Raw genomic sequence first — 24,291 nt, forward strand, 5'->3', positions numbered from 1 at the left:
GCTTCCAAAGAGTGCTAACACCAGCCTGACTCTGTGTTCAGAATTTTGTCCTGAACCAAAGTGCATTCCCACATCAAATGAATTGATAGGCAGCTGTTTAGTAAGCTTTTTTTTTTTTAAAAAAAAAGACTTCTCATGTGTATTGCTTATGTCATTAAAACATACAAGTCACGTTACTTTGGAAAACGTACTTGCACTATCGCATCAATATTGCATTTTTCTGAAATGATATTTTTTAAGTTAAGAGGCATTTTTTAATTTTTTTAAAAATAATAGGGCTGGAATTCATTTCTAAAAATTAGCCTACTTCCCTCTGCCTGACATCCTGCGAGGCTTTTCCCCTCCGGATGACTGATTCCATCCATATTGCCTCCCCTAATGGAGCCTATTCCATTTGCTATGAATTATCTGCCTAGCACACAGCTAGTGAACAAAGGTGCACTTTGAGCAAGAATTTCCTGTCATAAAAATCTTTCATCAGCCAAAAAGCCAAAGCAAATGTATGCATCTTCTCAACAGAAATGTCAAGGGAATCGGCCAGGCTTTAAGACGATGCTTCTAAGTGCATGGCACACAGAGCCCTGCGTTAGTTAGAATGCCTTTGTTCGAATTTACTGCGTTATTATGTTGCTTTCCCGTAATGCAATTACAGGAGAGAATAGCTGTTGAGGCAGAACGTCCTGCTTTTAAATATGTTAGGAGGGAGCATCACCCCCCCCCCCAGAATGCATTGTGGGCCTAAAGTCTTCCTTCTTATCATCAGGAGGAAAGAAGCCTGCAGGACACAAAGATATTACTCTTAGCTGTCAAGGATAATTCAAATGTTAAATCCACAGAGGTGTGTGTGTGTGTTTAGTTGCAGTTCTGCTGCTGATTCTGTTTAATGATTGCTGTCAAGATCTTCACGTCAAGGTGTGATGTTTCTTTCTCAAGGCCCCACCCTCTTCTTTCTTTGTGCTTCTTCTATTTATTTGCAAACAAGGCTGCTCTTGGACTAGATGACTCTCAAAGTCCCTTCCATCTGTCTATCTATCATCTATCTATCATCTATCTATCTATCTATCTATCTATCTATCTATCTATCCATATCTATATGTATATCTATATCAAAAGTTTACAGTTTTAATACACAGTACATATTTCCACCTGCCTTGCCCCACCCTCTAGTCTCTGCTTCTCAATTTGTATTGCATTATTTTATGTACTGTGGCTTGCCATTGTTTTACTGATTATAGTTTAGAAATTATTTATTGTAACTTGAGTGGATTTCTGTTTAGCTCTTATATGTTGATATTATTATTTTATACTACTCTAATAATCATTGAATGTTACTTTTTGATGTTATACTACTCTAATAATCGTTGAATGTTACTTTTTGATGTAGGTTGCTTATTTTAAAGTTTTGTTTTATTACCACATTTTTGTATTGCATTAGATTGTTATAAGATGTACATTTTTTGTTTCTTCAACTTGTAGACCGCTTTGGGTATTGTAAGATAGAAAGACGGTATACAAATAAAAAAATAATGATGAAATGATGATATTTTTCAATTAACATCTCTCCATATTTTCTATCAGTGCTGCATATTAGAATTACTCTATATCCTTTCCACTTGTTCCCAGATACATATTTTACTCCTGTTCTTCATTCAAATCCTACTTGCATTTTTACACGTTGACAACCGCTCTTTAGATACCCTACAAAAAGGTTTCCAGTCCTCCTTAAAAACTGCCTCTTCTTAATCTCTAATTTCCATGGTTAAATTTGCCATTTCAGCATATTCCATCAATTTTAGCTGCCACACTTTTTTTGTAGGTACCGCCTCATCTCGCCATTTCTGCGCATGAAGTACCCTTGACCCTCAAAGTCCCTTCCAATTTCTGCAGGGAGAGGTAATGGCTGTGTACACACCATACATTTAACAGGGAATGTTAAGGATGCTGGGAATTCTAGCTCTGTGAGAGGTAAACTACAGTTCCCAGAATTTTTTTTTTTTGGGGGGTGGCATGCCATGCACTATAAACCTATGGTGTCCACACACTCAATGTTCACACATCAATCAGGTGTGTAAGAAAGTAGAGAGGAATAAGAAATAATGAATTCTTTCCCATGGACACCATCTCGTCTCAGATGGGATTTGCCTAATCTGTCTAACAGTTTGGCTGCTCTCCATTTTTAAAAAGATGACATATCTAGTCACCTAATATTCTCGATGTTTGTGTATCTTCCACTTGATTCAAAAGCATGTGTTCTTTTCTCATAGAAAACGTGAAGCATGAATTGTGTATACCAGTGAAACAACAATATCTGCAATGAAAATTGAATCGGGTCAATTACAAATATAGCACCGGGTATTTTAGACACAAAATCATCTAAAGAGATCCTAAAATCCTGGCCTGTCAAGGTATACCCTTTCTTGTTGCTAAATCGTGGTGCACCATGTGTTGTTTTGCTCTCGCGGTCTAAGTGCTTTCATTTTTCTAAACACAAGGATACTTGTGTTTTATTTGAAGATGCCATTATAAGCTTCCTGTCTTTCTTCCCTTAAATAAAATTCAAGGGCATATGGTTTTTGCCTATTAAAGTGCTAGTCAATAGTGGAGTTCAATTTCCCAGCTTGTCATCCCCGGGTGCCATAAAGGACAGATGTCGAGCACTTGGAGCAATGACTCCTCAGAACTCATGTATTGTCAAAGAAAAAGCACTGTCTCTCTTCCACTTCAGTCTTATGACTTGTCAGGCTGTTATAAAAGATGGATTCTAGTCAACTTTTTGAAGTACATTTGAGCTGTGGCAGATAACTTGGTGTGGAGAAAATGTCACACGCCGCAAAGGATCTGGGGCATTAACCCATGAAATGATTGGGTTTTCCATGCCACCACAGAGAAATAGAACTGTTTCTGGAGTGTACCTTAATAATCTAATCTACTAATATGCTTTTGCATACAGAGAACTCTTGTTGTTAAGGCTTTCCTGTTCATCCCTATGGAAGATGAAGCTTAGCTCTCTGTTCCACATGCAAAAATATACACACCAAGATCACTGCCACATTGCAGTGAATGAGAAATCATAAATGTGCAGAATCTAAAGGTTGCATCGACTGTAGGGAACATACAACTTGATTTTAGAGGGTGAGGCAGATATTTTCCTTGCTTATGGCAAAAAGCCTCTGCTCTGATAGCCAGCATGCAGAGCCAAAGAGCAAAACTATATACAATACTAAACTAGCGTACAAACGGCACTATTTATATCGCATGGAGCATCTCAGTTCTGCATGAAAATCATTGGATGCATTTCTATAAGTCATATTGTGCATCTGTATAGCATCTATTTGTTTGTCTTTATTTATTTAATGGATTTTTGCACTGCCCTTAAAGGAACATTTCCATGCCTGCACAAGCTCATTGTGAACTCTGTTGTAAGTTGCCTGCCATTGTATAACAAGAATCAGAAGATCAATGGTGCAATTAGAACATAAGTAAGCCACATTCACCTTGCCGACAAAGGTCTGTACAGTGGTACCTTGGGTAAGTACTTAATTCGTTCCGGAGGTCCATTCCTAACCTAAAACTCTTCTTAACTTGAAGCACCACTTTAGCTAATGGGGCCTCCTGCTGCTGCCACACTGCCGGAGCACAATTTCTGTTCTCATCCTGAAGCAAAGTTCTTAACCTGAGGTAATATTTCTGGGTTAGTGGAGTCTGTAACCTGAAGCGTATGTAACCTGAAGCATATAGAATAAGAGAACAAGAAGAACATTTGTTTAAAGAAGATTGGAAAATGTTTATTGAATATATGGGGGGAAATCATGTATACTTGAAAACGTTGGCAGCATTAAGATAAATTCAACAGTGTAGATAAGTTTTGATGGAAGTAATAATGGATTACTGAATGGTTTAGTTCATATAAAATATGAAGGGATTTTTGCTATGTAAAATGAACCATGGAAAGAGAAGGGAAGTCATTGATATTTTAAGGTTGTATAAATGCATATTCTAAATTGTAAAACAGAAAATTTAATAAAAATTATATTTTTAAAAAAGTTAACTTGCTATGGCTGTGGGATTTTTTTATTTTAGAAACTGAACGATGTCAGCAGGTGGAAATCCATGCATCTTTTATCTTGGGGGTTGTATATTGGGGGATTCCTCCCAGGATGGTGTAAATGCCTTCCCCATCATGTGTTTTTTAATAGGTTGTGCAACAACATTACCCTGTATTCCTCGGAAACTCTCCCTGAAGCCTTTATCTGAGCTCTCTTTTCCATGGGATCATCATTTTGGGACTGTGCTACTGCAGCAAGCTTTTTCGGCAATCTGGCCGGCATCTCCCTGTCTTGAAATCCACTGATGAAAACTGAAAAATCTAGGTTGGCAGGATACATATGACCCGCTGACAGACTATGCATATATTTCATTCTCTTCCAGAAGGGAGGCATCAAATAAATTCTCCAGGGTTTATGAGGAATTGCAGTAAATGTCAATGGCATAACGAATAAAAAAAAAAAAGACAATTGGGGAAGAACTAGTTGGCGAATGCGACTTCTGTCTTCTTAAATAAGACGTAGATGTTTCAGTATATTATTAATCACCCAAGTGGAGCCAGGAGTGGAGATGGGGAAATAGGAAGCCATGGCAGGCTGTGACTGACATTGTAGGTATTTCTTGGAAAAAATCTTAAGCGTCTGCGTTACATTTCAGCAGGTTGCTCACTAATTGAAATTTCTTTTGATCCGCATTATGTGTCAGTTCATGGTGATGCCTTGCTTTAAGAAAAAAAACAAGCACGCAACGTGTGTCTTTTCATACTTGAATCTTTCAGGCACAACCACATTTTCTGAAGGTTTCTTTTTTTTTTGGAAAACATTTTTGTTTTTTACAATACAAGTTTATAGAAAAAATTCAATTGCATCTTCTTCAAACTCCAGTTGTTATATCAATCCATATTTTCCATGATAATTGTTACACTACAAGTGATTCAAAATCCTGCCAATAGATAACATTTCCCCCCATTTTTTTATAAAGTTTTTGTCCTCTTGATTCTTGAGTTTTCCAATCAACTTTGCCATTTCAGCATAGTCCATCAGCATGGTTTGCCATTCTTCTCTGGTCGGAGCTTTCCTTCTGAAGTTTTAAGGCATGCCTAATATACATTTTGGGACGCGGATGGTGCTGTGGGTTAAACCACAGAGCCTAGGGCTTGCCGATCAGAAGGTTGGCGGTTCGAATCCCCGCAATGGGGTGAGCTCCCGTTGCTCGGTCCCTGCTCTTGCCAACCTAGCAGTTCGAAAGCACTTCAAAGTGCAAGTAGATAAAGAGGTACCACTTCAGCGGGAAGTTAAACGGCGTTTCCGTGCGCTGCTCTGGTTCGCCAGAAGTGGCTTAGTCATGCTGGCCACATGACCCAGAAGCTGTACGCCGGCTCCCTCGGCCAATAAAGCGAGATGAGCGCCACTGTGGCAATCACACAAGGTCCCCGGACGTTTCACCATCTATTGATCCCTGTGCCACCACTTTATTTCTCGCTGCCACCACCCAGGCCCTACCTGGTAAAATACTGAGTCCAGTCAGGGTTAAGTTGGAATATAAACTTCTGTTTATTTATTGCAGTTTAACAAGCGTCTGGTTTCATAAACGGTCTCAGTCAATTACAATCATCCAGATTGTATCCAGACCTATAACTTTTGCTACCTGCTCTCACTCATTAAACCACCTCTCAGATATTTACTTGTCTTCCTAGCTCCTAGCTGTTCCTGAATCAGCTTATTTCGCTATACTAATTCAACCTACCCACAGACTCTATCCTAATTCACTCCACTCCAACCAACCACCCAACCTCCAACAAGCTCCTCAACAATCTCTCACTTTGCCCCTCCCAGAGATGATTTTCTAGTCCCTCTGACACCACCCCTTGGGTTCTGATTGGTTAATGTGTTTAACTATTTCACCTCCAGCACTCTCATATGTTAACGTCACAGCCGCAACCCCAGAGTCATCCGCAATTGGACCTAATGGTCAGGGGTCCCTTTACCTTTAATATACATATAGGTACTATTATTTCTCTCCTTGTATGGGGGGGATTATTGAAGTTTTCACAATACAATAAAAGAAACAAACTAATTTACAGGAAATAAAAAGAAAGAAGAAACAGAAAGGGAAACTACAAGACCCTCCTTAATCAATATATCTTATCTTTCATCCCCTACAGAGGAAGGTCTACCCTTCCAGCTGTCCGCTTGGTTCATCCCTCTCTTCTCACACTGTGAGATCTCCCCGTACCTGCCTCTCACACAGGGTCCAAACTGTCCTTCTCTTTGACACCTGGTGTCAAAAACGGTTATTTATGTATGCTATTACTGCGACCCGTGATTTGTTAGCCCCAAAATGGAAAACAAGCAAGGTCCCAACCATAAAAGAATGGCAACTTAAGTTGACAGAATATGCACAGCTTGCAGACTTAACATACAGAATAAGAGAACAAGAATAGCATACGTTTAAAGAAGATTGGAAAACGTTTATTGAATATACGAGAAATAATTGTGTACAGCTGAATACACTGGCAGCATTAAGATAAATTCAACAGTGTAAATAAGTTTTGATGGATGCAATAATGGAATACTGATTGGTATAGTTTTTGTAAAATATGCAGGGATTTATGATATGTAAAATGAACCATGGAAAGAGAAGAAAGGAAGTCATTGATATCTTAAGGATGTAAAATGAATATTTTAAATTGTAAAACAGAATATATATATATATATATATATATATATATATAATTTCCAAACTGAAATCAAGCACTCATTAATCCTTAACTTTGCTTGGATTGTGCCCTAAGTGGTTGCCTTGCTCATGGTATTTGACTTGCATCTCCATCTTCTCTGACCAACAGTCTCTTTTTAGAGTGTCAGACTACTGAAGGAGTTTGTGATGACCCTGTTCCTTTTTCTCTATGAGATTGCGCTTCAGCTGAAAGTCCCAGCTGGATAACCCTTTGTTGTTGTTTAGTCATGTCCTACTATTCGTGATCCCATGGACCAGAGCACACCAGGCACTCCTGTCTTCCACTCCCTCCCACAGTTTGGTCAAACTCATGTCAGTAGCTTTGAGAACACTGTCCAACCATCTTGTCCTCTGTCGTCCCCTTCTCCTTGTGCCCTTAATCTTTCCCAACATCAGGGTCTTTTCCAGGGAGTCTTCTCCAAATATTGGAGCCTCAGCTTCAAGATCTGTCCTTCCAGTGAGCACTCAGGGCTGATTTCCTTCAGAATGGATAGGTTTGATCTTCTTGCAGTCCATGGGACTCTCAAGAGTCTCCTCCAGCACCATATTTCAAAAGCATCAATTCTTCGGCGATCAGCCTTCTTTAGACAACCTTCATCTTATGCCCCTGTGAATCGGAAAGGACATTTAGATCCAGCACTGTTAGATTCGTTTTGGAATGTGGTGTTTGGAACCCTAGCTAATAATTCCAGCCTGCTTAAGGCAATAGTCTGTCCTGTTGCTTGCATTTGCTAACATGATCAAGGCATGCTTGCTTCACTTATAACAGAAGCCTTGTCCGATATATAATTAGCAAAATCGGCAGCCCAAATGAGAAAATTTAAAAACGAAGCAGGATACATGAAACTTGATTTTTCAAAGATCAAGTGATAGTAATCTCAACATGTCCTGTACAATTTCAAAAAAACAGCATCACTGGAAAGCCTCAGAATTTATGCGCACATGGCTTCCGTGCTAAATGTGAAGACTCAGCAGAATGAATTGTCCCCATTTCTGTTGGCAACCTGTGCTAGTAAACTAAACAACCTTAATGGTTTGATTGAAATCAAGTGATCATGCTGTTCTAAATTATCTTATAGTGCCTATTGCCTTGTCCTGATTTCCAGGGGTGAACTAGCTGTGCTGTTTTATGGCATTTCTAATGTATGCTGGCATAGAGCTGGATAGGATGTTAGTGAGATTGCTCTGAAATAAGTGGTATCTGGACAGCAGCCAGGGGCTTTTCAAAAGAGTCTACTATGAGTGGTAAACGAAACATATTCCACCGAATAAAATGTCCGCTTGTTCATTGTCCCCGGCTCACCCATTTTGAAATAATACATTATTCACTTAGTTTCGCATTCAGCGACTTCCTTGTGGCCTCAAAAACTCTCTGTGTTCCTGAAATTCCACACATTAGATTCCTAATGAGAGCTTGATGAGTTGGAAGCCATTTCAAGGAGAGCTCTGAAATATACCTTCTTCTTCTTTTGCGATCACTCGTAGCCGAGTAAGATTTTCTTCCAAAACAGGGTTTTAGCAGTGAGTCCGTAAGTGACTGTGGAGGTCAATTTGGGATCCACACGGAATATTGTGCGCTGTCCAGACCCAGTTAAGAATTTGAGTATGCAAGACATAGGAGACAGGAAGTTGTTGAGATTGGGGAAACTTCATAGGATCATAGAATTGTAGGGCATGGTGACATCACATGGCCCCAGGCCCTCTCAGCCTGCTCTGCGCTCAGATGCATTTGACACCTATGTGGCTACAGACTCCTATGTATGTGTTGTTAAAAGGAAGCAGCATAGAATGTAAAATTGACCCAGGCCAGGACACCTTGGTTTCAGCTTCAGTATTGTTTATTGGCAATAGATCTCTAGGGTTTCAGACCGAAGTCTTTCCTAGCTGTACTTGGGGGTCTTCTTCTTCGGCAATCCCTCATAGCCGAGTAAGATTGTCTTCCATAAACATGGTTTTAACAGTGAGTCCGTAAGTAACCGTGGAGGCCAATTCTGGATCCACACGTCCTTCCACAGCAGGAACATAGGTTTCTGGGCGGGAGTTGATCACGGTGAGGGTTTGCCAAGTGTGCCTTCCTCTTAGTACGTTTCTCCCTTTTGTCATGAGTTTGAGCCTCTTCAAAGCCCATGACACCTTTGGTAAAGGCTGTTCTCCAGTTGTAGTACTCGGAGGCCAGTGTTTCCCAGTTGTTGGTGTTTATACTACATTTTAAAAGATTTGCCTTGAGAGAGTCTTCAAACTTCTTTTGTTGACCACCAGCTTTCCATTTTTAAGTTCAGAATAGAGTAGTTGCTTTGGAAGACGATAATCAGGCATCCGCACAACATGACCCGTCCAGCGAAGTTGATGTTGAAGAATCATTGCTTCGACACTGCAGAGGGGTTGTTTTGTACTTGTTGGTGCAGCACTTTGGTTTTTTGGATGTTGAACGATAGGCCAAGCTTTCTGTATGCTCCGAAATATACCATGTACCATATGGTGCATGTCAGATATTTGCATGCTTAATCTATGGGGATGTTACAAGCATCAACAAACTCTCTGGATGATATGTAAGGCACTGGTTCAGATCTACAGCACTGGTGATCAGTGGTAACTGAGATGGGCACTAGACTACCTGGGTTTACATCAGTGGTGGCCAATGTGGTGCCTTCCAAATGAGTACTACTCCCATCACCCTCAGCTAGCATGGGAAATGGCAAAGGATGATGGGAGTTATAGTCCAAAACATCCATAGGGCCCCACATTGCCTAGCCCCAGTTTAGATCATTGCTTCAAGACTACGTAAACTAGGTGGCCTTAAGGCAGTGTCTGTCCCTTAGCTTATCAGCTGTCAGGGACTGGGCAGAGGGCGAGTGGTGGAGACCGCCTCCCCATCCAAGGAGGAGGAAGAGGAAGACAGTATAGATTTACAACAGTTGTTTGCGGGACGTCACAGCTCAGAGGCGGACAAGGGGGAAAGTTGGGAAATAATGGGAGAGGAGGAGGAGGAGGCAAAACTGGAGCATCATCTGGCTGACACATTTTCACTAGAAAGCATTCAAGACCCTCCATCTCCCATAACCTGGCAAACCTTAAAAGTAGGAGAGCAAAGAGCTCAAAGACAGAGGGCTTGTAGAAGCACCCATAGAGGAGACAATGAGAATGGCGTATGAGAAAGTAGGAGAGACGGGAGGTGCAGATTCATTCGGGACAACACCATTATCCAAGAGGTTGGGTTCTATAGCCTCTCTCTGTAAATATTGAAATAAAAAAGGACGGCAAGAAACTTTTCTTTGTCTTTCTACTTTGCTGGGAAACCAGCTGGGAGCCACTGAAAGCATCACGACATCAGCTTGTTGTGCAGATATTGCTTCTTGCAGTGGCTAACCAGATATCCACTAGCAGAGCACGAGTGGAATAGCCCTCTCCTGCCGTTGCTGTCCTGTGAATGGTATTCATAGTCTCTGATCCTGAATGTAATATACAGTGGTACCTCAGGTTACATACACTTCAGGTTGCATACGCTTCAGGTTACAGACGCCGCTAACCCAGAAATATTACCTCAGGTTAAGAACTTTGCTTCAGGATGAGAACAGAAATCGTGCTCTGGCGGCACGGCAGCAGCAGGAGGCCCCATTAGCTAAAGTGGTGCTTCAGGTTAAGAACAGTTTCAGGTTAAGTATGGACCTCCGGAACGAATTAAGTACTTAACCTGTGGTACCACCGTATTCTTTTGGGACGCGGGTGGCGCTGTGGGTAAAACCTCAGTGTCTAGGGCTTGCCGATCGCATGGTCGGTGGTTCAAATCCCCGTGGCGGGGTGAGCTCCCGTCTTTCGGTCCCAGCTCCTGCCCACCTAGCAGTTCGAAAGCACCCTTAAGTGCAAGTAGATAAATAGGTACCGCTTTATAGCGGGAAGGTAAACGGCGTTTCCGTGTGCTGCACTGGTGCTGGCTCGCCAGAGCAGCTTCGTCACGCTGGCCACGTGACCTGGAAGTGTTTCCGGACAGCGCTGGCCCCCGGCCTCTTAAGTGAGATGGGCGCACAACCCTAGAGTCGGACACGACTGGCCCGTATGGGCAGGGGTACCTTTACCTTTACCTTACCACCGTATTAGGGATGGGTGAATCTGTTAATTTCAGTTTCTCCCAGTTTCTTCTTTTTCCAGTCTTCAGTTCCACTTTTCCACTTCAGTTTGCATTTTTTTTAAAAAATGGAAGAGTCCTTGTGAAAATTCACCAGCACTTGAGAGTGAATTTCTCCTACTATGGACAGTTTTTAATGCATTTTTTTTATATACTTTTTTTTTGCAAAACAATTCCATGTATCAGAATGCATATTTGTTGCCATTTTGCATCCTCCATAATGACCTAGAGCTAATGTCGTTCTGGACATTGTGTGCCACATTTTGTGTCATTGCCACAAGAGAGAAAAAGGGGGGGGGAGTTTTAAAAAGTGGACTTCTCTTTCTTGGGGGGATGAGATAAAGAACAAAATGGAGGAATTTTCTTAGGGAAATCAATGCTTTCCCAGAAATTTAAGCTTAGGTCCAGTCTTATGCTGACAAATTCTGCAAAAAAACCCCACCCCACCAGACTTTTGCATTTTGCCAACTTGACAGAATATCTTTTTGATTTCAAAATTCTAAAAACTAAGAATGCTAAACCATTTTCCAGCGCATTGGCTAGATCGGTCCTCAAGAAAGGTAGGAAAGAAAACTTGACACTCAAAACATGGTAGTTTGATTTGCTGGCAAATTCCTCATTTTGATTTGTTTCTGATTAAGACTGAATGGAGATCCAGATCCTTTGTTTGAAACCGTACACACACACACACACACACACACACACACACACACACTTTTTGCTACAGCAGATATTGCTGAGTTTCTTAATAACAAAGGAAATATGGCCAAGAACTATAATAATTTGCGATCTCATTGAACACCTCATTAAAAGCAGCTCCATTCTCTCCCCACATTGCTCTTAGGGGAGAGACGAAGGTGTGCATTAATCTTTTAATTAATAATTTAAAGGAAAAATGATTTCCTCCATGTAGATGAGCTTTCTTTCAACAGGCGCTCAAGATGAAATGCAGGGAATCGGTAAGCATTGCAAAAGTAGTTGGCACAGCACGCTACACCTGTACTTGGAATTTGATGCACATTTGCCAGGCAATTAAAATTAATTGCACTCTCGTCCAGGAGCTGATTTAAGAAGAGCTTCTTTAGTCCGCCCGTAAGGGGATTTCCCAGCATGATGTACTTTGCCACATTTTTGTGTATGCCCGGAATCTGGATAGTGCTGAAGGCTAACATCTTTTGTCAGAGGTTAGTATCCCCCGGAAAAAAAAACAGTCACTTACATAGTTTGCCGTGCCTTGCAGAAAACAAAACAGGATGGTGACTGACTGCAAATTCCCATGTCGTTTCCAGTGATGCCCTTTCCCCAACTGAACTGTAACAAAACTTAACAAAAAATATGTTTATGGGTGGCTTTTCTGCTGATCTTGCACTTTCAGAAGTGCCACATAATGTTTGTTCAGTGTAGAAGTACCGTGGTACCTTGGGTTAAGAACTTAATTCATTCTGGAGGTCCGTTCTTAACCTGAAACTGTTCTTAACCTGAGGTACCCCTTTAGCTAATGGGGCCTCTGGCTGCTGCCGCGCTGCTGCCACCGCGCGATTTCTGTTCTCATCCTGAAGCAAAGTTCTTAATCCAAGATACTATTTCTGGGTTAGCAGAGTCTGTAACCTGAAGCGTCTGTAACCTGAAGCGTCTGTAACCTGAGGTACCACTGTATCTACATTGGAACTCCCTGCCCAGTGATATTAAGCAGGGACCTTTGTTATCTTGCTTTTACCACCTGCTCAAAACATCTTTGTTTAGGCAAGCCTCCCCAGATGAAGAGTTGTGACCTATATTTTTAACAGGCATTTTAATATAAAAACTCCTGTTGATTTTATTTATACTTTGAATTTTGCTAAGGCCAACTTGCTTTTAACACCTGATATTATCAGTGTTTCTAAAGCATATTTTCTCTTTATTTTATGTAAACCACTTTTGATGATTAAACAGTATATGAATCCTGTTCAAAAATGACCAATAAATAAAGATGCTGCGTTCCATTACAAAATTCAGAGAAGTGGAAATTTCAAAGGACGGCCGTGTTTTGGTTTGCATATTATTTTGGAGAGTACAAATGAGGTAAGATCACCTTTAAATGCAAACTGGGTCCAATTTCTCCCTCATCCTTAATGCTGATGTCTAATTGCTCTTAGCTCTCCTTTAATTTACATTCCCATCTGTGGACTGCTGTAATAATAATAATAATAATAATAATAATAATAATAATAATATATTTATACCCCTCCCATCTGGCTGAGTTTCCTTCCCCAATTTGTACAAATTTCCTTTCTGATGGATGTCGTAGATTCAGAAACCTGGTTGGTTTTCTTCCAGGTAGCCCCTAGCGGTGGATCTGGGTCCCCATTTCCACCAGAACAAGATTAACTTGTTTTTGTTCTTCGTAAGCTCATTAGCATGCCATAAAGCAGAGGTGCACCGCTGATCCCTGCTGGAATATGCACACGTGCCTGTGAAAAGTTTGTGGCCTAAGAGCAGCTGTTGTTGTGGGGATTCTTTGTCTGGAGAAGCTGTGCTATGAAAGTAACAGCTGTGTTTCCTATGGGGAACAAGGGCAAAAGAAAACATGTTTGCCTTTCTGCCTCATTCTGCTGAGTGCAACGGTGCCCCAGGTGGTTTATAAAAAGACCCTTTGGTGACCTAAAATGCAACTCCTCTCTGAGACAGCCTGTCCTGCTGCTGTTTCGCACTTGTTTAAAGATGCCCAGTATGGTAAAGGGAGTGAATTTTTTTAATGCAATGTTTTTGGGATGTAATAGATAAAGCGGGTGATGCTGTGGTCGAAAGCACTGAGCCTAGGGCTTGCCGATCGGAAGGTTGGAGGTTCAAATCCCGGTGACGGGGTGAGCTCCCGTTGCTTGGTCCCAGCTCCTGCCAACTTAGCAGTTCAAAAGCACACCAGTGCAAGTAGATAAATAGGGAAGGTAAACGGTGTTTCCGTGCGCTGCTCTGGTTTTGCCAGAAGTGGCTTAGTCATGCTGGCCACATGACCCGGAAAAACTGTCTGAGGACAAACGTCGGCTCCCTCGGCCAGTAAAGCGAGATGAGCGCCACAACCCCAGAGTCGTTCATGACTGGACTTAACTGTCAGGGGTCCTTTACCTTTTTTTTTTTAATAGATAAAGCAGCAATTCTTAACTGACCAAAGAAGAACATTGTGTCCGTGTTTTTGATGTTTCAGTGTCTACTGTAATTTAAGGTGAACGAGACGGCAAGGCCCTGCAAGTGAAGCCCTACCAGTTTCGGTAACATTTACAAATTATTTATGGAAGGCACCCTGAATGCCTTGCCTACCGCGTTCTGAAAATACTACTCCGCTATTCTTTGTCTGAGCAGTAGGAGGGAGATGGTCTTCCCTCTAAATGATCTATTGCAATTCATGGAACCAAGGATGAAAAAGGAGCGGCAGAAAAAGGACAGTCTAAAATGATTCTTTAACTAGTTCTTTCAAATTGCACTATATGGATGCCCTTTTAGGGCTCCCCGGGGGGTGGCCTGTAAGCACATGCCAGAAGTAAATGGCCGACCTCGAGAAGGAAATTCTTCCCTGTGAACTTCCTCGGGTTATGGGTTTATGACTGTAACGAGTTGTGGAAATCAATCTTCTGTAATCTCTGCCCTTTCTACTTTTACTCAAAGGGCTACCTTCATGCCAATAAATAATCCATCGGTGGTTCTGATTGAAGATAAAAAGAGTTGGCATGCAAAAGGGGAGGGGGGAAGAAAATGGTTGTTCGAGGTGAGATGGTAGTTTTGTACTGTGTTCTCCGGTTAGTTATACAGGAGTAAATGTACAAGCCCAAGAACAATTTGGATTCGTCTTATTGACTGACTTCCTGTTGACTCTTTCTGAAAGCCTGCTAAAATTTATAGTGCTTGCAAGACAGGACTTTCGGCAGAATCAGGAATCCCAAGGTATAGCGATTTCTTAAATCTAGCGGAAGAGGCATATGCCGGAAGGCAATGAACCAGTTACTGAGACTGCACGAAAGAATAAAGAGAAGCCCGTATGCACATTCAGTTCGAACTTCTAAGGGTGTATAATAAGCAAACTGCAACAGCACACGAATCTTTTACCTCACACTAAGTTCACACCCACACCCACATTTAAAGCACTGTTAGCGTATTGGCCTGAAAATAAGCCGCACTCCCCCTCCCCCAAATTCTGACTTTGAAAAGTTAAAGTGCGGCTTAAATTTGTGACCTTACAAAAATTGCCTATTACGATATCGCAGCTGAAACAGACATACGGTAAAACGGAACGGGTGTGAGTGCCTGCAGAATTTTAAGGGAGCGGCTTATATTTGGGTATTGTCTCTCCCCCCCTTGAATTTTAAATGTGTGGCTTATATTCGGGTGTGGCTTATATTCGGGCCAATATGGTATATCACTTTAACAGTCATGACTTCCCTCAAGGAATCCTGGTAACTGTTGTTCATGAAGGGGGCTCTGAGGTGTTAAGAAACCCCTCTTCCCCTCACAGAGTGATTGAACAAGCAATCCCTCTTGCCAGGGAACTTTTGGAATTGTAGCTCTGTGAAGGGAACAACTCTTAGCACCCTTCACAAACTACAGTTCCCAGCAGGGGCGCTGACTTGGGTCCCAGATTATGGGTGTCCAGCGGTGTGTGATTTAACGTGACATCATAACATCATGTTGCACCGTGACATCATGCCGTGATGTCGCGTGTGCCACAGCGGCGGCTGGGGACCCTGGAAGTCACGTCTAAGGCCCCACGAGGCTTCAAACACCACTGTTGTGGCCCCACAAGGCATCCACTATACCTGAAGGAGCGTCTCCACCCCCATCGTTCTGCCCGGACACTGAGGTCCAGCGCCAAGGGCCTTCTGGCGGTTCCCTCACTGCGAGAAGCCAAGTTACAGGGAACCAGGCAGAGGGCCTTCTCGGTAGTGGCGCCCGCCCTGTGGAATGCCCTCCCATCAGATGTCAAAGAGAAAAATAACTACCAGGCTTTTAGAAGACATCTGAAGCCAGCCCTGTTTAGGGAATCTTTTAATGTTTAATAGGTTATTGTATTTTAGTGTTCTGTTGGAAGCCACCTAGAGTGGCTGGGGAAACCCAGCCAGATGGGTGGGGTACAAATAAAAAAATATTATCATCATCAGACAGGACACCCACTGCTTCAGGAGGCACCAGAAGCCACATAGAGGCCTTGCGATGGGTGCGCAGGCCCCCAGGGCCCCCTATGGTTGGCACCAGTGGTTCCCAAGACTGTTTGTGGGAAGCGATGGCAATTAAAGTGATACGTGACTAAATGTGAAGTGTGGATGTTTTCACCCTTCAGATGTTCACACCAAGAAAGGATCCCGGGGCACAGGTGAGGCACATCTCTCTTAACAGCTCATTTATCTCCTTGATAGCACTATGTCCACTGTGGCTCTGAATGTTTTCACGTTGAATAAGAAGTTACAAACTCTGCTTTCTGGGCGTAATGTATCTCTCTTCTCCCACGTCCCCCCACTGGTAGTTCTACCCAGCGAAGGTCAAGGCAATCTATAAAAAATGGAATGCTTATTTGACTTGCAGTTCAGCAGGCCTAAACAAATCAGTTTTGACGGCACGGGTTGCATCATTTCAGGATCGTTGCCTCCCAAATGGAGTAAGAGCCCTGAGATATATGTGGGGTGGGAAAGAAGGGGAGGAGAAATAAAAATGATATTTTTTATTTTAAAAATGCAGAGCTTCACAGCAAAGGAGCCTGAAAGAAAACATAACACCAAATTGTTTGCAACGTTATTGCTATGAGGGAAGGCCCAAATCTCCATAGTGTGACTACTAAGAAAATGAACATAAACTGTGTTCTGAGTTTTGTTAAGAAGCACACACACACCGCCACCGACAACAAAATCCCAAGCACCCTTGAACACGAAGAGTGAAGATAACAATGGTTCTCAGTTTTCCCCTGAGGCGCTAATGAGGCTTCCTGCAAAATATATAATTGGATATGTCATCTTTTTAGGGTGGCAGCACTAGTGCCACCTTTTGAATGCTATTGTGTTTGGTCAGCCATGGGCGGTAAGTCCCATGTTATGAGGGTGGTCTTTCTTTACCGATTGCATTCCTTAGCGTGAAGAGCTTGAAAAGTGTCCGAGTTCCCCGGCTCATTATTTCTATGAAACTGGCATAGCAGCCGCGTCCTCGGAGCTGAATAGAGCATTCCTGGGAGAATCCGACATGGTTTCCCACCTAAATTTAGAGCGTTTGGGAGCTAGCCTCTGTCTGTTCCCAGAGCCTCCAGCGAAAGCTAGGGGTGCATTCCTGCGACATTTCAAACAGTAGTTAGATAACACTTCTAAGCTGCCTTATACCTAGCCAGGCCAATGCATTTTTATAGAATATCGGGCTGTTAATTGAAATTTCAGTCAATCCTGATTTTAAGTCTGCTCATTTGATGTTATCAGTGGCGTGCTTTATGCAACAGGCTTGGGCGTCTATTGTTGTGTTGTTGTTTATTAGTTGTCTCATAATACAGCCTCTCTTGTGACATAGGTAAAGGTAAAGGGACCCCTGACCATTAGGTCCCGTTGTGGATGACTCTGGGGTTGCGGCGCTCATCTCGCTTTGTTGGCTGAGGGAGCCGGCATACAGCTTCCAGGTCATGTGACCAGCATGACTAAACCACTTCTGGCGAACCAGAGCAGTGCACGGAAACGCCGTTTACCTTCCCGTGGGAGCGGTACCTATTTATCTACTTACACTTTGACGTGCTTTCGAACTGCTAGGTTGGCAGGAGCTGGGACCGAGCAACGGGAGCTCACCCCACCGCGGGGATTCGAACTGCCAACCTTCTGATCTGCAAGCTCTATGCTCTGTGGTTTAGACCATTGTGACATACAATGACTTAATAAAGACACCTTTGGGGGGAAAGTGATTGAGAGGGTTATGCCACAAGAACTGCAAGTACTCTCAGATGAAACTGATTATCTTGGCCCATACTGATCTGGGTTCAGGCGTGGCTATGGGACGGAATCACATTTTAAAGCATTTCATTCCCTGCCTCAATTTTATTGTTTTGTTGCAAACCGCTTTGAGGAGGGTGTTGTTTTACAAACAAGCAGCAAATAAATTCACCTCAGCATCCACTAGACCCAAATATGAGTAAATCGCATCGTCCCAGTTTTGTTATTTTCCTGTGTGTTCCCCCTCTCACACTTTAACCACATTGGATGTTTAAAAGAGCAATAGATTGTAACAGAGTGTATTACAGCAATAGGGCCTTGGAGAGTGATCTCGTTCTGAAGTTTTTGTAAAATCACATCACCGTCTGTTATAATGATAGTTAAAACCAGAGAGAGCGCTCTAATAAATCTCTACTCGTGCATCTGGGATTGTGGTTAATGCTTAATGAGGGGGAGATAGAGAGGCAGGATTTAGTGTTTCTGAAGGAATGTTCCGAGAATTGCAACCATATAAATGCAGAGGGAGGAATAGCCAGGCAGTTAATTCCCATATTGCATCACACGGTTAAAAAATAAGAAATACTGACAAGATGAGAAACAGTAAAAGAAAAGAAAAGCGTAAAGTCCTCTGGCAGCATTAAAATATTGCAGGGCATTTCAAGGTTATTAAAACAAATTCCATTCACGTCACTAAAGCTGTTTCAAAATATTCAAGTCAGCAAGAAGCTTCTTCAATGTTTTACAACCCTGGTCGTCTTTCCCCCTTTATTCCTGCGCTTCAGTACTTGAGTTTAGTAGATGTGGAGAGGTGGTGGTGAAAGCATTTTCTTCTGTGGCTAACCTGAATTTGTTAATCAAGAATAAACCAAAAAGAGGGTAAAATGAAAGGCAATCTTTCATATCATATAGAACAATGAGATTATGATGCAACAAAAGCATTCAAAGCTTTGAGTGGCATTATATATGTCAAGCAGGAAATACAAGGCAAAGTAATCATGATTTAGGTTCATCCCTCCCTCCTTGGCATTTGGTCCTAGGAATGCTTTATTACTCACATAACTTCACTTTGATTAAGAATTTTTAGCTCATTCACCTTGACCTTTTAAGCAATACAAAGAGCACACCCCTGTTCTGGGTGATGGTCTACAGAATTATTATTTTTTTAAAGTATAAGGTAAAGGTAAAGGGACCCCTGACCATTAGGTCCAGTCGCGCACGACTCTGGGGTTGTGGCGCTCATCTCGCTTTATTGGCCGAGGGGGAGCCGGCGTACAGCTTCCGGGTCATGTGGCCAGAATGACTAAGCCGCTTCTGGTGAACCAGAGCAGTACATGGAAACGCCGTTTACCTTCCCACCGCAGTGGTACCTATTTATCTACTTGCACTTTGACGTGCTTTCAAACTGCTAGGTTGGCAGGAGCAGGGACCAAGCAACAGGAGTTCATCCTGTTGCGCAGATTCAAACTGCCGGCCTTCTGATCGGCAAGCCCTAGGCTCTGTGGTTTAACCCACAGTGCCACCCGCGTCCCTTTTTAAAGTATACTTTCATCAAAAAACAAAACAAAACAATTTTGCAGTATGGTGGCTGTCGAGGCTCATTGCGTGGCAGCCCAAAATACACACAATGGCCAAATTGTGTTTTGAAGTCTTTAAAAAACCAGACTCCCAAACACTGACATGCCCATGTAAATAAGTGCAAATCGAATTGTGGTCAAATTGTCAAACCGTTCACAAGAAAAGGAGACTCATAAATACCTTTGGTTGGTGAGAGTCACTTTTAAAAAAAAAAAAAAGTTTTCATTGCTAAAATAAAGAAGAAAAGAAAAAAGAAGAAAAGAAAAAAGAAAAGGGAGAGAAAAAGAAAGTAAAAAAGTGTGAAAAATGCAATGTAATGATATAATACAATAAATATCCAGTTACATTTCTATACATGTTGTTGCTGCTGCTGTTGCTGTTGTTTAAATTCGTATACCACCCTATACCCGCAGGTCTCAGGGTGGTTACAACATAAAATCACAATATAAAAACATATAAACATAATAAAAACAAAAACAACCCAATAACCCCCAAGAGATAATATTATTGTCCTAATACACACATGATTATTAATACCCTACTGTATTCTGTATAAACTCATTCCAAATATCAATATATTTATCCAAATAAAGTCTTCATCTATAAATAATACGTTCATATGTTGCTAGTGTTGTCATGTCATCAATTATGCTGTAAACCGCTTTGAGATTTTTCTTAAAAATATAAAGCGATATAGAAATGAAATTATTATTATTATTATTATTTCACTGATTAAAGGAGATCCTATCTTTATTTAATATCAATCTTTTGGCCACAGTTAGGGAACATAGAATCCATTTTCATTGTCCAGTTGTCAACTTCCATACAACAGGTATAACACTGAAAATAATATTTTGAAAATTCAGCTTTTTCTGCACAATCATATTTATATAGCCCAGCACTTTCTCACAAAACTTAGTGAGTATAAGGCACCACAAATACATTTCCTAAACAGAGAGCTCATCTTTTGGAAATATGTTCCGGCTATAAAAAAGGTGAGAGTCATTTATTAGGATCAAAAAACGTTGCATATCAAGTGTTAGGAAGATATCACTGCTGTTAGGCCTGGATGGTACAAAGTAGATGATCAGATTAAGTAGGGTATTTATTTGTCCCTGAAAGGTTATGTGAGGACAAATGGATGGCTTTGTTTTCTTCTGCAAATAAGTAAATAAGTCCTGCTTTCATAGACATCAGATAAAATTCTCTCAATCTTCCTATCAGTGGTGGTTTATTTATTTATTTTTTAAAAAATAATAAAACCGAGAGCTGAATAACAAACCTATTTGCCACTTTGGGTCTCCCCCCGTTTCCTTTATTCTACCTCATGAAATGCTGATTTGGGCTATCACTGGTTTTCTACCATGCATAATATTTATTTATTTAATGTATATTCCTCCCTATACTCAGGGCGGCTCACAGAACAAAGCCAGAGCACAAAACCACAAAATATGTAACCAAAATAAAAGCAGCAACCCCAAATCCTCCCAAACCCCCAGATTTTAAAAGGGCATAGGATGTCAATCAAATCAACCAAAGGCCTGGTTAAAAAGGAATGGTTTTGCCTGGTGCCTAAAGGTGTACAATGAAGGCACCAGGCGAACTTTCCTGGGGAGAGCATTCCACAGACGGGGAGCCACTGCAGAGAAGGCCCCGTTCTCATGTTGCCACCCTCCGGACCTCACATGGAGGAGGCACAAAAGAAGGGCCTCAGAAGATGATCTCAGGGTCCAGGTAGGTTCATTTGGGAAGAGGTGGTCCTTGAGGTCTTGCGACTGTGAGCCGTTTAATGCTTTATAGGTCAAAACCAGCACTTTGAATTGGGCCTGGAAACTAATTGGTAGCCAGTGCAGTTGGGCCAGGATCGGTGTAATATGCTCAAACTGTCTTGCTCCGGTGAGCAACCTGGCCACTGAATTCTGCACCAGCTGAAGTTTCTGAACCGTCTTCAGAGGCAGCCCTACATATGACGCATTGCACTAATCTAACCTTGAGGTTACCAAAGCATAGACAACAGTAGTTAGGCTATCCCTGTGCAGATAGGGGCGTAGCTGGGCCACCAGTCGAAGCTGATGGAAGGCACTCCAGGCCACTGAGGCCACCTGAGCCTCAAGTGACAGCAAAGAAGAAAAGGAGAAGAAGAAGAGGAAGAAGAAGAAGAAGAAGAGGAGGAGGAGGAGTTTGGATTTGATATCCCTCTTTATCACTACTTGAAGGAGTCTCAAAGTGGCTAACATTCTCCTTTCCCTTCCTCCCCCACAACACACACTCTGTGAGGTGAGTGGGGCTGAGAGACTTCAGAGAAGTGTGACTGGCCCAAGGTCACCCAGCAGCTGCATGTGGAGGACCGGGGAAGCGAACCTGGTTCCCCAGATTACGAGACTACCGCTCTTAACCACTACACCACACCGGCTCTCAGGAGTCTCAGGAAGCAGGAGTACCCCCAAGCTACGAACCGGCTCCTTCCAAGGAAGTGTAACCCCACCAAGAGCAGCTGATCTCCTACCCATCTGGTCTAGGGAACCACCCACTAATAGTGCCTTAGTCTTATCTGATACTGAGATAAGACTTGGATTTGGGAAAAATAAATGAACCATAAAGGTAAAGGGACCCCTGACCATTAGGTCCAGTTGTGACAGACTCTGGGGTTGCGGCGCTCATCTCGCTTTATTGGCCGAGGGAGCCGGCGTACAGCTTCTGGGTCATGTGGCCAGCATGACTAAGCCGCTTCTGGCGAACCAGAGCAGTGCACTGAACCGCCGTTTACCTTCCCGCCAGAGCGGTACCTATTTATCTACTTGCACTTTGACGTGCTTTTGAACTGCTAGGTTGGCAGGAGTTTGAACTGCTAGGTTGGCAGGGCTAGGTTGAACCACACACCCCACTATTTTTGTACGGGTTTTCTCATTCCACTAGGGCAGGCTTCCTCAACCTCGACCCTCCAGATGTTTTTGGCCTACAACTCCCATGATCCCTAGCTAGCAGGACCAGTGGTCAGGGATGATGGGAATTGTAGTCTCAAAACAGGGCCGAGGTTGAGGACTAGGGGGATATGTGTGCAAAAACCTGATCCTAGGTACTTAGTGCCTTTCCTGTAACTCGATGTGGTGAGGAATTATCAGAATGGAGGAGAGCTATTGAATTACTGTGGACCCCTGACCCCCTCCCCAAATTATGTCAGAACGAATCGCCTGGGCTATTACTGGGAACCTGCCACTCTGTTTTGAGCTGCCTACATGTGGTGAGCCATTAGAACTGCAGGTTGGTGCGATCACCAAATGACTTATATCTGTGGAATACAAGCTCATTTACATTGCATTATTGCAAACAGTATGCTTAACAATTTACAGTAGCTTGGACAACAGCCCGGATTGGAATGATTTAACGACTTGGGAGTTGCTGCGTCATTAAACTTCAGATGATAGACTTGGACAATAGCCTGGATTGGAAGATTGGAATGGAGTCAGGGAAAGCTGCGATGGCAAATAGACAGTTGAAAAAATATATACCCACAAATAAAGCTGTATTCGACGGATGAAAGGATATATGATTTCTGACATGACAGAATTGTAGAACCAGGGATGGAGAACTTTAAAGCGTTAAGATCAGAAGGCGGAAAATACGAAAACAACGAGAAGAGGCAGGAATGAAGATTTGGAGATATGCTTCAGAGGTCCAGATGATGGGGAGCCTGGAAAAATTAATAATTACAATTTGGATTATCACTGGTCATTTAAAAAAATTAGCTTATTATTTTTAGTCGGATTATGATTCGGATATGTTGGCTGTTTTTTATTGGAAAATTAATAAAAATGATTTTAAAAAAAGGACTGCAGGTTGGTGCATCTTCCTGGGTAGGTGAAATCTCAGGCTCCAAACAGCAATTGGGACCCCCCAGCCCTCTAGGGAGAAAGGGTTATAAAGTACTTGCTGTGGGGGTTGTGACTTTGCCTAAACCCTCAGTTCTGATTCTCTGACTCAGCTCCTGCCTCCTGTCTCCCATGGCCCAGCCTTAACGCAAAATGACCCCGCGCATGTAACCTGAAATATACTTGGAGTCGAGTGTGGATTTCATGCTCTTTATTCAGCTTGTAGTAGTGAGGAATGGAAGTTCCCCCGAGATGTCTGCTTTATATACATTATTTACACAATGGGCCGCACGTGATTGGCTAATTCTGGGATTCTCCTGTAGGCCAATCAGGTTGCGGATTCACTTCCACCTGGAGCTGGATTGGGTGGCTCCTGCGGACCAATCAGACTGCTGCATTGTTCTAGGACCAATGAGACTGCTGCATTCTGGACCCTATTGTTCTAGGACCAATCAGACTGCTGCATTCTGAACCCTATTGTTCTAGGACCAATCAGACTGCTGCCTTTTGGATCCTATTCAACTCAGTACATAACATAACATAACCGTTCTGCATAATTTGGCACAGGATTCACATTATTGGTGTACAGCTGGAATGATCCCGGCAGAGACCATGCCGAATAAGAATGCAAACAGCACCTGAGCTTATGTAGTTGTCTGTGATGCAGGAAACACCCGTCTCCTGTCCTTAGAGCTGATTTTTAAAAACATTTTTCATGAAATGTGCTCAAATTTTTCTTCTCCCCACCCTGAGAGACTTGACTCGTCAACATAACCATTTCCATCAACGACGAGATCACAGAGCATTTTTAATCTTACACTGGATAGAAAGGCAGAGATTACTGCTTAAAGGGGGAGACCATTAGTATTTCCGAGGGTTCCCACGTATTCATCACGACTCTGATACAGATCAGTATTAATAATGGGAGCAGCCAGACACAATCCATTTGTTCGATGTTCTTTCTACCTCCTTCTCTCTGCTCCCACTGCCTTCTCTCTCCCCCTCCACTACTCTCCGCCTC

General features: G+C 42.4%; 1 long non-coding RNA gene across 1 annotated transcript in view; it reads right to left on the minus strand.

Annotated features, from left to right (window-relative positions):
- Positions 1-16,346: 16,346 nt before the first annotated feature.
- The window catches only part of LOC308486730, a 34,388-nt gene continuing 26,443 nt past the window's right edge, over positions 16,347-24,291 (minus strand). Inside the window, exon 7 of the long non-coding RNA XR_013991235.1 lies at positions 16,347-16,535. This is a non-coding gene — a long non-coding RNA (uncharacterized lncRNA). The remainder of the gene's footprint in view (positions 16,536-24,291) is intronic.

The sequence above is a fragment of the Podarcis pityusensis genome (assembly GCF_964106645.2).
Source record: "Podarcis pityusensis genome assembly, chromosome: 10".
In the NCBI taxonomy this organism is placed as follows: domain Eukaryota; kingdom Metazoa; phylum Chordata; class Lepidosauria; order Squamata; family Lacertidae; genus Podarcis; species Podarcis pityusensis.